We start from the raw sequence: 12,158 nt of genomic DNA on the forward strand, positions 1-12,158 counted from the left end.
ATACATATTAAAAGCCATTGCACATAAAGCTCAAAAGCAGTTTCAATTATCAAAGCATGTAAACACATGATGCATATAAACCATTCCCCCATGGGGTATGGTGGAATAACACAATGGCTAAACCGAGGACACAAAAGCTTACCTTGCAAGCTAACTATCGAAGCCAAGAGTCCACACAAGCTCAAGGCCCACAAACAGCACAATCATAATATGTTTAAATAGTAATTAATCATCAATAATCATTGCTCAAGAGTATTCGAATACTCTTTGTCTCCAGAAAGTATTCGAATACCACAAAGTATTCGACTACTTTACCACCCAGTATCTGAATACCACAGTATCTGAATACCAAAAACCCAAGTATTCGAATACCACTTAGTATTCGAATACTTCTTCAAGGTATCTGAATACTTTTCTTCCTAGAAAAGTATCTCAATACTCTTCCAAGGAGTATTCGACTACCAAGGGATAAGTATTCGAATACTACACAAAAAGTATTCGAATACTTCTCCAACAGAATGCAGAAATTCGAATAGACTTCTGCATAATCCCACTTTTAAGGGTCCAAACGTGATCGAGAGTCAAATGACTCCCTAAACAGATATTCATTAACATGTTATGAACTCAAAAACACATTCCTTTACTTAAATGATCCAAGTTTTACTTTTTAACCGATTAAACAAGCTTAAAACATAAAAAACACAAGGCTATGATCATGGTATACCTCTAAGGCTCACAACTTCGAAAATGAGACAGCAAAGAGGTCTCCAACTACACACTAAGGTTCTGACTTAGGAAAGACACGAATTTGACCACCAAGCTTGGTCCTTTAAGCCAAAAGATCACTTCTTGGCACCACAAAAGACATGAACAAGGCTTCACTCCACCAACTCAGAAACACAGCCTCCTCAACCTCACAAACTCTGAATCTAAACTCAGAATGAGGTCTTCTACCCACTCTCAAGGCAAGCCCTCACTCACACAAGTGTTTTTAGTGGCAAGAACAAGGAGAAAGGTGACACCTTTGGCTCACAAGAGGGAAGGAAGGTGAAGGTGGAAAGAGGAGGAACAAGGCTGACGAAGAATCAGAAAACCTCACGTAGATCCAATATGGCCTAGGGTTTTGGGCCAAAAGGGTATTTATAGCTCACTTAAGTGAAATTACATCGTATTTACAGTAATAGCTACGCTTAGCATTTTAATCTCAAACTTGGGATTCTGAACCTACTCATTTTTTCAAGATTTATCATATTTTTATTTTATTTTTCGCAGCACCTTTTCGGTACGCGCTTTTACATAGCCAGTGTCAGTTCTGGCACAAGTTCTCATTATGTTAACTTGAAACTTGAAATTACAGTCCTACATATTATTCTAGGAATATTCCTGCACTTATTAAAAATTTTCGGGATACTTCATCGGTTCGCATTTATACTGAGTAGCAGAACCGGTATCTGCACTTTTCGTCAAAAAAGCGACTTTCAGCACTATTAAACACTTACCATAATTATTTAAGCCACATCATAATTATTAGGGTCAATTATGGAATTATTTCCTAATCTCTCCTAATTAATTAATTAACTTCCTTAATTAATGTGCAGGTTCTTACAGTAAACATTCTCAACCTTTGATCATGAGTTTAATGGTTAAAAATAGAACCTTGATGCATATAATAAGCCAAAGTTCATAACTTAAGGTTGGGTAAGGTTAAACACACCTAGGAATGTATGTTTAAGCTTCTGGAATCATTAAAAGAGCAACCTTTGGGAAGGATAACTCGCAAAATGCAGAACTGCATTCTGTCGTAAAATATCCGGATATGGTATCTGGATATTGACATCCGGATATGATATCCGGATATTGATATCCGGATATGGGGTCTTGTGATATCCGAATATGGATATCCGGATGTGATATCCGGATATGCATATCCGGATATGGCCCCGACATATATCCGGATATTCTGGGATTTTCGAGACAATAATTGTACTGTCCATTCAGAATGCTATTTTGGGTTTGTGGACCCATTAATTGGTTAATGTGGACTTCTGTAATAATTAACCTAAGTCAGAATCAAAGTGATTAAGGGCTTATGGCTTGGGGAGAAGCCTAAAGACATGAAACGTAAAAGGAAGGCGTTATCTTTATGTCATATGCTTGTAGAGTATGAATATTGATATGATTATTGGTCCCAAACAGATTGTGATTGTGCTGTGTGTGGAATTTGAGCGGGTGTGGACCTTGGATTGGATTGATTGCTTAGAGGTAAGCTTTCGTGTCCTCGGTTTAGCCATTGTTGGTTCCACCATGCCCCATGGGGGAATGGTTTTATGCATGATGTGTTTTCATGTTTTGATGATTGAAATGATTTTGAGCTGTTAAGTGCAAGGGCCTTATAATATGCATGTGTTGTTCCATCTAGACAGTAAGCCTGAGTATGTGGCGTCATACAATACGATGATTCTGTGGGTGGGTACAAGTGGCATCTTGCACTAAATGTGGGTAATAGACGTATATAAATCCTGCATTTCTCTGGCCAGTAGAATATCTTGACACACATGACATGATTATCTGTTGCATTGCACTGATTTTGGAACTGATATTGTATATGGCTTTTAGAACTTATATTGCACATGTAAGTGAGCTTGGGGTGGAGAAATCCTTGAGGACCCCTTGCCTTACTAAGATTTCTGTTTAGAGATCTCACCCCACGTTTGGGCCACTTATTTCAGGTTCAGGTAACCTAGGGGTTGAGACCTCTAGCAGCAGGAGGCTAGAGCTTAGTTGATCGATATGCTTGCTGATTATGCTGATGTACCTGTTTAGTGATTATGCCTTATCCATTACTATGTTTTTTGTATTGAGACTTGATGAGTATGCTGTTTATTTGGTGAGCATGGGGATTGTCCATGCCACATTGATTTGACGATGTTTAAGTTTAGTTGAGTTGTATAACTATCAGGATCTGTCTAGTCTACGTGTTGTAGTTCCGTGACTAGAGACACATTTAGTTATTTATTTATTGAGGTATATCAGTTAGACGTTTATTTGTAATTTACATACCGGCAATGTTTTATGAAAAAGGATTAAGTAATCAACTTGGTAATATTGATGACATCATAATTGAAAAGAAAAAGTTATTCCGCATTTTAAATTAAGCGTGGCTTAATACGATGACATGTTAACAATCCGGGTATACCCAGGGGTGTTACTTTATATGGTATCAGAGCACTTTCTAGGAAAAAGCCTATATGTGTTGCAATAATTTAGGATGTGTTGTTGTGTGTCTTGTCTTGTGTGTTTCTCTATTTGGTTTTGCTATGATGATGCAATTGTGACCACATTGCGTGGGTCTGATCAACTCATTCTTTGTGTAACTTGTGCAGAGTCATGGTAATGCCCAGGAGAAACCGAGAGACGAACGAGGATCAGCCTGATCCTGTCCTGACTGTATTGGCTGAGATGCAGGCGGCTAGACTAGCCGATCAAGAGGCCGCTAGATTGGCCAATCAGGCGATGATGGATGCCGTTCGAGAGGCGAACCGGAAGGCCACAGAAGATGTTCTTGAGGCGAACAGGTTGGCGAACATGACAATGATGAGGGTCATGTTGGAGGAGATGCGGGCTGGCGCAATGAGGGTCAGTTTCCTCCACTGCCAACACCACCACTGCCTCCACCTAGTCTTTAGGATGATAGCCTGAGTCACATGGAGGGTATCAATCAGCGTACTGGGGTGATGGAACCCTACCATGAGCCCATGCAGGACCGTGATGTGATAGATCGCCGGCTTAATGCTTTCCGCAAGCATAAGCCACCTTCCTTTGTTGGATCATATGATCCTATTGCTGCTGCGAGATGGCTTCAGGCGTTGGACAAGATCTTTCGAGTCATGCAGTGCACTGATCCGCAAAAGTTGATATTTGCGATGTATATGCTGGAGGGCGATGCACACGAGTGGTGGACGAACACCTCTCAAGCTTATGAGATGCAAGGTCATGTCATGACATGGCCATTCTTCGATGACTGCTTTTTGGGTATATACTTTCCTTACGATGCTCAGGAGAGGAAGCAGGGGGAGTTCGATAGATTGGTGCATGGCTTGTTGTCTGTTGACGAGTACTTGGCTAAGTTTAATGAACTGGTCAAGTTTGCACATTTCAGGATCGCTATGCCTACTCCGACATTCTTGGCTGCCAAGTTCCGTAGGGGACTTAATGAGGGGATAGCTGATCGCATTGCTGGAGCTGCATCGAGGGACTTTGTGACACTGGTACAACAGTGTCGAGACATCGAGGATGTATGCATTGTGAGCAAGGCCAAGAGGGCCAAGGTTGCAGAGGTCAAGGGAACTAGTAGTTCCACTTCCTGGAAGGACAGGAAGTTTACTGGTAAGGGAAAGCAGTTGGCTGCTAGGCAAGCGCCTAGTCAGCTCAAGAGGACTTCTTCGTAGCAGGAAGGTTTTGCTAGACCTCTTTCCACTCCTAGATGTGCGGGGTGCGGAAAGGAGCATGCATGACGTTGTGCTACCGGCCAACTGATCTGTTTTCACTGTGGCAAGGAGGACCACTACTCTAGAGAGTGTCTGTCGTCGATGGCGAGAGCTGCAGATGTTCAGGAAGTTCCACTTCAGATGGTTCCCCTTCAACCTACAGCGGCACCTACAGTGCCACCTGCCACCAGCCGTGTGTAAACTTTGGATCGGCAGCAGTCGGACCGAGCTCCGAACCTTGTCAGAGGTACTATTTCCATTGGTGGATCTATTGTTAATGTCTTGTTTGACTCCGAGACTACGCATTCTTTTATTGCAACCCCAATTGCTGTGGGGCTTGAATTGCCCAGTGATGTGCTTTCTCCACCGTTGCGGGTGACTACCGCCACCGGAGAAAAGTGTGATACCTCCACTATGCATGTCGTGTTTCAGCGGGATGGCTGTGATTTTTTGGTAGATATGATAGGATTGCGATGGCTAACCTGGAGATCATTCTAGCCATGGATTAGTTGTCCAGAAATTGTGTGATGATTGACTGTTGTGCCAAGCGAGTTGTGATGTCTCTGTATGATTCCACAGCCAGTTCTTCGCCTTATATTTTTGTGCTGCAGGCTAGGAGAGCCTTGAGAGAAGGGGCATTTGGTTATGTCATGTTGGGAGGTTTGGTGAGTGGGACACAGGAGGATATCGCTGGCATTCCTGTGGTGAAGGAGTTCCTCGAGGTGTTTCCTGAGTTTCGACCACAGCGGGAGATAGAGTTCTCCATAGACTTGTTGCCTGGTGTGGGGCCCATTTCTTTAGCTTCATACCGGATGTCGCCACCAGAGTTGGCTGAGCTGAAGAAGCACATTGAGGATCTTTCAGCGAAAGATTTCATCCGACTGAGCGTGTCTCCATGGGGAGCACCAGACATCTTTGTGAAAAAGAAGGACGGGAAGCCTATGCTTCGAGACAGTTGAAGCCTCATGAGGAGAACTACCCGACTCATGATTTGGAGTTGGCTGCGATTGTTTTTGCTTTCAAGATTTGGAGGCATTATCTGTTTGGTATGCAGTTTGCCGTGTTTAGTGATCACAAGAGTTTGAAGTACTTGTTTGATCAGAAGGAGCTGAACATGAGACAAAGGAGATGGATGGAGTTTCTGAAGGACTATGACTTTGAGTTGAAGTACCATCCTGGCAAGGCCAATGTGGTAGCTGATGCTCTGAGTCGGAAATCCATGAGTCTATCCAGTTTAACGATGGGTGACTATGATGTTATTGAGCAGTTTCGAGATCTGATGGTGACCTCTTTGTTTGGGGGTGCACTTCTCGAAATGGAGACTATGTAAGTTAAAAATGAGCTCTTGGAAAAGATTAAAGAGGTGCAAGTGCAAAGAGAGTGCCTGGACTACGTGAAGAACCAAGACGTTGTGTCTTGGAATAATGATGGACTTTTGTTGTTCCAGAAGAGAATTGTGGTTCCTCGAGGTCCTTTGAGTGTTGAGGTGATGACAGAGGCTCATAATGGCTATTTTACTGTCCACCCTGGTGCTTCTAAGATGTACCAGGACTTGAAGAGGAATTACTGGTGGCCGGGTATGAAGAACGACATAGCTGTTTTTGTGTCCAATTGTTTGACTTGCCAGAAGGTGAAGATAGAAAACCAGAAACCGTCTGGTAAACTTCAACCTCTTGAGATTCCGGAATGGAAATGGGAGAGCATTTCCATGGACTTCGCAGTGGGATTGCCGAAGACTCAGGCTGGGTGTGACTCTATCTGGGTCATTGTGGACAGACTGATAAAGTCTGCCCATCTTCTTCCGGTTAAGGTGAGCTTCACTACTGAGCAGTTGGCCAGACTGTATGTTCGCGAGATTGTGAGGCTTCACGGGGTGCCCGAGTGTATCATCAGTGATAGGGACCCGAAGTTCACATCTCGCTTCTGGGAGGCGCTGCAGGGAGCTTTTGGTACTCAATTGAGATTGAGTACAACCTATCACCCTCAGACTAACGGACAGACTGAGCGAACCATCCAGACCTTGGAGGACATGTTGAGGGCTTGCACTTTGGAGCAAGGTTTAGCATGGAATAGGTACCTGCCATTGGTTGAGTTTTTGTACAACAACAGTTTCCATGCTAGCCTGGGCATGGCACCCTACGAGGCGTTGTATGGTAGGAGAAGTCAGACTCCTACCTGCTGGTCTGAGGTTGGAGATAATGAGCCTTTTGGTTTGAACTTTGTCCAAGATACTACCCAACAAATCCAGTTGATCAGGAAAAAGTTGAAGCAGACGCAGAATCTCCAGAAGAGCTATTACGATGTCAAGCATCGTCCACTGGAGTTCAGTGAGGATGAGCACGTGTTTGTGAGACTTTCACCTGTCACCGTTGTTAGTCGGGCCCTTTGAGTGAGGAAGCTGAGCCCGAGATTCATTGGGCCATACCAGATCCTTGGTAGAGTAGGACCTGTTGCCTACTGGCTTGTCTTGCCTCCGAACTTGGCCAACATCCACGACGTGGTGCAACCGGATGATGCGGAAGTTCGGGAGAACTTGAAAACTCCTGTCGGTCCACTCAAGATTCTCGATCGCGGTGAGAAGAAGCTGAGGAGCAAGATCATTCTGATGGTCAAAGTGTAGTGGATCGGAAGAACTCCTGAGGAGTGTACTTGGGAGCGAGAGGACGAGCTTCTCCGGCAATACCCCGACTTCTGAGATATGTATGTTTCTGATTATGAGGACAAAATCCTAAAAATATGGGGTGAATGTAAGAACATGCACCGTTAATTTAAGAATTTAATTAATTAAATAAGAGAATTAGAAAATAATTCCATAATTAACCTTAATAATTATGAGAAGGCTTAAATAATTATGGTAAGTGGTTAAGAATGTTGAAAGTCGCTTTTCTGACGAAAAATGCAGATGCCGACTCTGCTCCTCGGTATAAATGCGTACCGATGAAGTATCCCAAAAAATTATAATAAGTATGGGAATATTCCTAGAATAATATATAGGACTGGTAAAACAAGTTTCAAGTCGAAATAATGAGAATTGGTGCCAGAACTGATACTGGCTAAGTAAAAGCGCGTACCGTAAATGTGTTGCAAAAAATAAAATAAAAATATGACAAATCTTAGAAAAATGAATAGGTTCAGAATCCTAAGTTTGGGATTAAAATGCTAAGTGTAGCTATTAGTGCTAATATAGTGTGGTTAGAGTTAATAAGACTATAAATATGCATTTTTGGCCCAAAACCCTATGCCATACACTAATCCTACGTGAGAGTTTGGTGGCTGAGTAGTCTTGACACTATTCCATTGCCTTCTTCCCTTTCTTTGTGAGCCAAGAGGTCTTTTTCTTCTTGGAACCTTCATCAAAGCTCCTTGAGAGAGAGTGTAGTGGCATTGGGAGTGAGTGAGACCCTCCATTTCTGAACTTACAGCTTCTGCGAGTGAGAGTTTGTGGCTTCCTTCTTGACTTGGTGAAAAAGGAGCCATTTTGTTGGTTGTGAGAGCACCAAGTGGTGACCTTTGTGAAGAAAGAACCCACCTTGGAGTGTATTTTCGTGGCCTCTTGGTTGCTGCTCTGTGGAGTGGCATTGGAAGCTTCAAATCACTGCTTTTTTCTGTTTTGAGAGCTTGGTAAACATTCTCAACCTTTGATCATAAGTTTAATGGTTAAAAATGGAACCTTGATGTATGTAATAAGCCAAAGTTCGTAACTTAAGGTTGTGTAAGGTTAAACACACCTAGAAATGCATGTTTAAGCTTTTGGAATCGTTAAAAGAGCAACCTTTGGGAAGGATATCTCGCGAAATGCAGAACTGTATTATGTCGCAAAATATTCGGATATGGTATCCGTATATTGACATCCGGATATGATATTCGGATATGGGGTCTATTGATATCCGAATATGGATATGATATTCGGATATGATATCCGGATATGGATATGCGGATATGTCCCCGACATATATCCGGATATTCTGGAATTTTCGAGACAGTAACTGTACTGTCCATTCAGAATGCTATTTTGGGTTTGTGGACCCATAATTGGTTAATGTGGACTTCTGTAATAACTAACCTAAATCAGAATCAAAGTGATTAAGGGATTATGGCTTGGGGAGAAGCCTAAAGACATGAAACATAAAAGGAAGGCGTAGTCTTTATGTCATATGCTTGTAGAGTATGAATATTGATATGATTATTGGTCCCAAACAGATTGTGATTGTGTTGTGTGTGGACTTTGAGCGGGTGTGGACCTTGGATTGGATTGATTGCTTAGAGGTAAGCTTTTGTGTCCTCGGTTTAGCCATTGTTGGTTCCACCATGCCCCATGGGGGAATGGTTTTATGCATGATGTGTTTTCATGTTTTGATGATTGAAATGCTTTTGAGCTGTTAAGTGCAAGGGCCTTATAATATGCATGTGTTGTTCCATCTAGACAGTAAGCCTGAGTATGTGGCGTCATACAATATGGTGATTCTGTGGGTGGGTGCAAGTGGCGTCTTGCACTAAATGTGAGTAATAGACGTAACATATATAAATTCTGCATTTCTCTGGCCAGTAGAATATTTTGACACACATGACATGATTATCTGTTGCATTGCATTGATTTTGGAACTGATATTGTATATGGCTTTTAGAACTTATATTGCACATGTAAGTGAGCTTGGGGTGGAGAAATCCTTGAGGACCCCTTGCCTTACTGAGATTTCTGTTTAGAGATCTCACCCCACGTTTGGGGCACTTATTTCAGGTTCAGGTAACTCAGGGGTTGAGACCTCTAGCGGCAGGAGGTCGGAGCTTAGTTGATCGATATGCTTGCTGATTATGCTGATGTACCTGTTTAGTGATTATGCCTTATCCAATACTTTGATGTTTGTATTGAGACTTGATGAGTATGTTGTTTATTTGGTGAGTATGGGGATTGTCCATGCCTTTATTGATTTGACGATGTTTAAGTTTAGTTGAGTTGTATAATTATCAGAATCTGTCCGGTCTACGTGTTGTAGTTCCGTGACTAGAGACACATTCAGTCATTTATTTATTGAGGTATTTCAGTTAGATGTTTATTTGCAATTTACATACCAGCAATGTTTTATGAAAAGTGATTAAGTAATCAACTTGGTAATATTAATGACGTCATAATTGAAAAGGAAAAGTTATTCTGCATTTTAAATTAAGCGTGGCTTAATACGATGACATGTTAACAATCCGGGTATACACAGGGTGTTACAATAATATACAAATGAATGCTCAGCGAGCCAAGTAATACAACTCATATCTCATGTGATGTATGCAAGTGCGGTTCAACTGACCAGGGAACAAGATAGGGTTTATGCATGTCTGCTACCTACCTAACATGAGGGGTGCTGCCTCATGCCTTGCACACCATGGTTGCTGCCTGATCATACAAGTTCTAACATCACATTCATACATTACATCAACAGGTATATCAACATATCTCAGGCATATATCGATGCATATCTCGTTTTCATAAAAACATACTATGCATATAAACCACCCTCCCGTGGAGGTCGGTGGAACAAGCAACAGATCAATCCGAGGACACGAAAGCTTACCTGTCAAGCTAGCAATCTAAAGCTAAAAATCTCGGGTCACCAAACAGCAAGTTCACAGTCTGTTCATACCAGAAATATCGTTAATATTTATAGCCCAAGGTTTCATTAAGGTCCTACATATTATTTAAGACTTCCCAACTTGTTTTAAGTGATTTTAGGCTCAAACTGCCAGAAGTATTCGAATACTCCTCGATAAGTATTCGAATACTTCATGTTTCCAGAAAGTATCCCAATACTTTCACTAAAATATACGAATACCACAAAGTATCCGAATACTTTTACTACAGTATCTGAATACCATAAAGTATCCGAATACTCCCCGATAAGTATTCGAATACCACAAGTATCCCAATAATTTTACTAAGGTATCCAAATACTTCCATTCCCAGAAAGGTATCCCAATACTTCTTGATGAGTATTCGAACACCACAATCAAGTATTCAAGTACTCTACGAAAATAATTCGAAAATACTTTTCAGACAGAATGCAGAAACTCGTGCAGTTTCTGCATAATCTCCATTTTAAGGGTCCTCCAACAGAAGTTCATTACCACTCATTATGCATAGATTATCAACCATTAACTTGAATAATCAAAGTTCCCTTTTTTAATGACTCAAATAAGCTAAAATCACGAAATTTCAAGAGAAGTGATCATGGTTTACCTTAAGGCTTGTGAAAATAAAAAAGGAAGTGACTTGGTGATTTCTATCTCAATCCACTGTGTAGTAAATGTGGCCACGAAAATAATCCTCAAGCTTGGCCCTTTATACCAAAAGATGGCTTCTTGAAGCCTTAAATGACATGTAAATGACTCCCACAACCCTCAACCAAAGTGGACAGTCCCCAACTCAGAGCACACAGTAACTCACACACTCAAGAACCAATTTTTCTCCCACACCAATGTTGCTCTCAAGTGTCTACAAGGTTGCCTTGAGGGATTTCTATGGAGAGGAAGGCAATGAGGTAGTGGAGGAAGGTGGTAGCAGCCAAGAGCACCAGAAAATCCACGTAGAAGTCAGGGAAACTGACCTAGGTTATTGTGCCTATTGCTATTTATATGCGCATTAAGTTAATCCATCGGTATTAGTTATATTAGCTCCGCTAATCATTTTAATCTCAAACTTCATATTATGAACCTATCCATTTTTCTAGGATTTGTCATATTTTTATTATAATTTTCGCAGCACTTTGCCGGTACGCGTTTTATACGCAGTCAGTATTAGTTCTGACATCAAAACTCATAATTATGACTCCAAACTTAGTATTCTTAACCTAGATAATATTCTAGAAATATTCATATACTTATTATTATTTTTTGGGATACTTCACCGGTACGCACTAATACCGAGAAGCGGAACCAGTATCTGTACTTTTCATCAGAACAACGATTTAAGCATTATTTGTCCTTATCAATAATTATTTTAATCTTTCTATATTTATCCAAAGTCAATTATGGAATTATTTCTCAAATTCATAATCAAGTTATTTAAATTCCTAATTTAACGGTGCGGGTCCTTACATTTACTGTAAGTTAACTACACAAAACTGTAAACATACGTCAACAGCGAACCTGGGTTGCTCCACTGCGTTTAGAACTGCATCAAAACCACTTATCTAACATCTAGATGTGTCATAGTTGACATCTATTCCTTCAATTTGATATATTATAAACCTTGTTTCGATAAGAAACGAAGGAGTTATTAACTTTCAAAGTTAACTAACAGTTTTCGTTAATTTCACTACAAACTAGGCAGCAAACTTAAATAGAAAACTGCACCTTATTATTCTCTCACTGCAATCCTATATTTTAGGACGCTAAAGCTTACATCCTAAGCTTTAAAATGATAGATCACATGTTTCATTTGACCAAGTATTGAGTGAGATATGGCTCACCCAATACATATATACAACACTTACGTTTTCTTATAAATTTTGACAGTTTCTCTGCTGTTTATTTAACAAATAGGAATTTCACAATTCCACTAGTTAAAAGCACCTGATTGACACAATACTCATTCCGTTCAACTATCACAAGATGGCTCCGTGCCATTTACATTAACCTACAACATCAATATGTACATACAGATACATATATCTATTATCCTTT

Source organism: Gastrolobium bilobum, unplaced genomic scaffold (genome assembly GCF_033153095.1).
Source record: "Gastrolobium bilobum isolate Gb01-03AN ecotype WA unplaced genomic scaffold, APGP_CSIRO_Gbil_v1 utg21941, whole genome shotgun sequence".
Classification (NCBI taxonomy): Eukaryota; Viridiplantae; Streptophyta; class Magnoliopsida; order Fabales; family Fabaceae; genus Gastrolobium; species Gastrolobium bilobum.